Source organism: Asparagus officinalis, chromosome 10 (genome assembly GCF_001876935.1).
Source record: "Asparagus officinalis chromosome 10, Aspof.V1, whole genome shotgun sequence".
Classification (NCBI taxonomy): Eukaryota; Viridiplantae; Streptophyta; class Magnoliopsida; order Asparagales; family Asparagaceae; genus Asparagus; species Asparagus officinalis.
The window spans coordinates 68,438,520-68,442,464 of NC_033803.1; positions in this window are offsets into that span (position 1 = coordinate 68,438,520).

The window sequence follows — 3,945 nt, forward strand, 5'->3', positions numbered from 1 at the left end:
GCTGTCAGTGACCTCATCTATGGGCTTAACCCCATCTCCCTCGATGAATCCAGAACCACACTCCTGGATAATCCCTTAGTCAAAGGGTCATCAAGATTCTTTTCACAGACTTTACAAAGTCTAGAATCATAACTTTGCCTAGCAGGCGTTGTATTTATTTATCAAGTTCTTATTTTGTAATTAGTCCATCATATTGTTTGAAATTGACATTAGGTCATGATCTATGATCATAAAAGATCATAGTCTATGTCTGAAGAGATTGACCTTAATATCTGAACATTTCAAACTAATGTGGAACTAAAAATTCTGCAGTTATGCATATGCACATACATGAATGAAATTAATAATATATACATGCAGAGCATAATAGGATTTCGTATCTTAAAATATATTTTCGTATCTTAAAATATATTTCATACTTCATGATTCAAATGCATAAAATTTTTAAATTATTCTATTATAAGAGGCTACAAATTGGTTGCCTACAAAGGAGACCGTCCAAATTTAAATCGGTTGCCTACAAATGAGACCTTCCAAATTTAAATTGGTTGTCTACAAAGGAGACCTTCCAAATTTATGTTGCTATTTTCTAGTACCACCTCTTATACAAATAATAATAATAATAATACCTCTTATACAAATAATAATAATAATAATATTTGTACATACGTGCTTTAAATTTTTCAAGTGCATTCTTGTATAAAACCTTATAATTAATCATGTAACAAATGCAAGTTATCTAAAAAGACATATGAATATTTATTGCAATATTCATCAAAATGCAATAAAAGTGATGAACTTTACATTTGAAGATTTGAAATATAATCCATCATATAAAATAGAATTTTTAAAAAAATGCACCACTTTGATTTGGTTCGCTCATATATTGATCATTTATCATTAGACAATATATGATGCAAGAAGCGTAATTAAATAAATGCATATGAATTTTTCTCATAATTCCGGTCCTCTTATTCCAAACCAAAAACTCCTAAAGTGAAAAGATTAAAGTTTTACCCGGGTAGTTAGCCAGGTAAGGATAGTAATAGAGGTTGATCAAAGATCAATTAAGTACCTCGTTCCTTGCAGAGCGCGTTACGCAACCCTTAAACCTTGCCTTAGACACCAACTAATCCAAGAAAACTTGAATCGGTTCACTCAATGAGTTTTTGTTCCTTAACAAGAAACTTTAAAATATTTCCTATTGATGTTTGAACCTCATGATTTTCATGTCTTGAGAGTAAAAACCCATCTGCTACAGACAACTACCACATAAGTTGCTGAACAAAATTGCATTCACTTTTACCACCTTCTGTACTAAGCTTATTAGATGCATAAACACTCCAAAGTATGGAATTATTAATAGAAGGCACCATATTGATAGATTAAAGAAATGAAGGCATTAAACCATGAAAAAATTTAAATACTTCAAAGCATATATATATCCAGATTTGTTCACTTGTCAAAACCATGTATATGGGACTTTCAATAATAAATATGTACACTGCTGCAAATTTTTTTTATTTTTTTATTTTTTAAATCGGATGAACAGTGCTGTCTCGAATGAACAGTAACTTTAAAAATTATTTTTCCGGATTTAAATCGAAAGCTATAAACATTTCAATCTTCTAGATTGTTGGAAATTTATCAAATAATTAAGATTATAGCATGTAGATAAATCCGAAAAATTAAACAATTAAAACTGGCCTGATCGGGAGCAGTTGTGTATTCACTGCCCTAGAAGATTGAGAACCCGCCTATCGCCCTGGCGCAGATGGTTCCCTCCCACTAGCGGTAAAAACCCCCGGAAACGGCCGGCCTCTACACTCGGGCGAGAGTGCAGAGCTTCAGCTCAGATGAAGGAAGTTGCCCATAAAATAAAATAAAGATGTAGATAAAAATAATATGTAGGGGAGAGAAGAAAAACAAGAGAAACTTGTTGTATATTTTTTCTTATCATTTTGAGCTTAACATACGGATATATATATAGGGTTGGAAAAGACGTTACAAAACTCGTAATTAATTCTGTAACGTTCGTCATAAATTTTGTAACGTTCCCCATAATTATATATCTGTTACACATATTTTTAATTGCATGTTTTAATTATAAAACTTTATTATAATTCATGAAGGCAAAATTGCCTTTTGTTAACAAAATATCTAACATATTCTACATTGAGCACTAGGGAGCACAAGAAAAAATAGATCATAAAAACAATTGCATGTGGCTGATGCAACAACAATTAGAAAAACCTGTTTATTTAACACTTGCTTTAGTCATCCTTTATTGCGATCTTCCCCCCTTCTCACTATTTGTCATATAGACTATATAACAAACAATGAGTATCATATCACCCACTAATATTTGTAATAGTTGATCCTGTTCTGTGGTGAAAATACTGGACTTATACATAAAGCTCATGTAGATCCATTGTTTACTTAAATCAGTAGTTTAGTGAGACATAAAATCTTCTCAATGTTCTTAAGAATGAAGCGAGTCTTGAAGTTTTTCCCCATTCTGTTATATGCAAGTTGTCATATGTTTCATGCTATTTTGAGGATTTCAAAATTTTTTCTAGGGACTCACATCTCTTTTTTTCGAATATAGATGCATGTATGATCTATAACAACGACAACAACAAAAACAACTAAAAATCATGTGAGTTGAGGTTCTCATGTGTGTATCAATGCATAAAAACCTTTTAATTGTATGAGTTCATCGGATATGTGTTGTGGTTGTTTAAAATTTCTTGGTTGATCATGATATAGAGAACATACTAGTTTAAGAAAATGAATGAGTTTTTTCAAATGAAATAAGAAATATATAAGTACACAATAGAAATGTATATACACAAAACGAATAAGGAATAAGAAATAATTACGCATACGAGGAAGACATTTAAGATTGAAAAACACTATAAGGCCATATAATATGATGAGCAATGGTTAAACATGTTAAATTTTTTAAATGAAACTTACTTATATGCTTGCTACCTATGCAAAGCGAAGTTAGAATTTCGGGGTACGTCCACCAACATTCATATCTATTCCTCTATAATAATGGGAGAATCCAAGATTCACTATTCATACTACAGTGAATACTGTAGTAAATTACTGTAACGGTATTACTGCAGCGCAAACAAGATCATCTAAGAGTCACAATTCATGCTACAATAAATTATTGTAGCACAGATGAGGACTGTAAGTGTTTTAAAACATTATTGTAACTCAGACCTGTAAGTGTTTAAAAACATTATTGTAACTCAGACAAGATACTATAACATCTGAAAAATGTTACTATAGCACTTACAAATATTGTATTTAAATACAGAATTACTGTAGCAAAAATAAAAAAAATGGAGGTTGTTCTTTGCACGGGGTGCACACTAATTTTCCATTTATTCCAAGAACTCCATCCACTAGAGAGTTATAAACAAGGACAAATTTTTAAAAGGAACTTTTTTTCAATTTTATATAGCAAAAACAACCTCATGAGAAAATAATCTGCAAAACCGACAATTTTCTTCGAAAAAATGATCGGTTTTGCAGTCGTGAAGTTTTTCGAGCTACATGGGACTTCTAGTCCCGTGCAGTTTGGCCAGCAATTGAAAATGCACGGGACTGCTAGTCCCGTGCTTCTTCTTTTACAATTGATCCTGAGAGAAGAATGAAATGCACGGGACTGCTAGTCCCGTGCATTTCAATTGCTAGCCGAACTACATGGGACTAGCAGTCCCGTGTAGCTCGAAAAACTCCGTGACTGTAAAACCGATCCTTTTCCGAAGAAAATGATCAATTTTGCAAATTATTTTCTCACGATGACGTTTTTGCTATATAAAATTGAAAAAAAAAGATCCTTTTAAAATTTTCTCCACAAAAAAGGGGGAAATATAATAAAAATTCTCCGTATCTTTTTTTTTTCTCTCCTGTCTGTCCCTGTCTCTA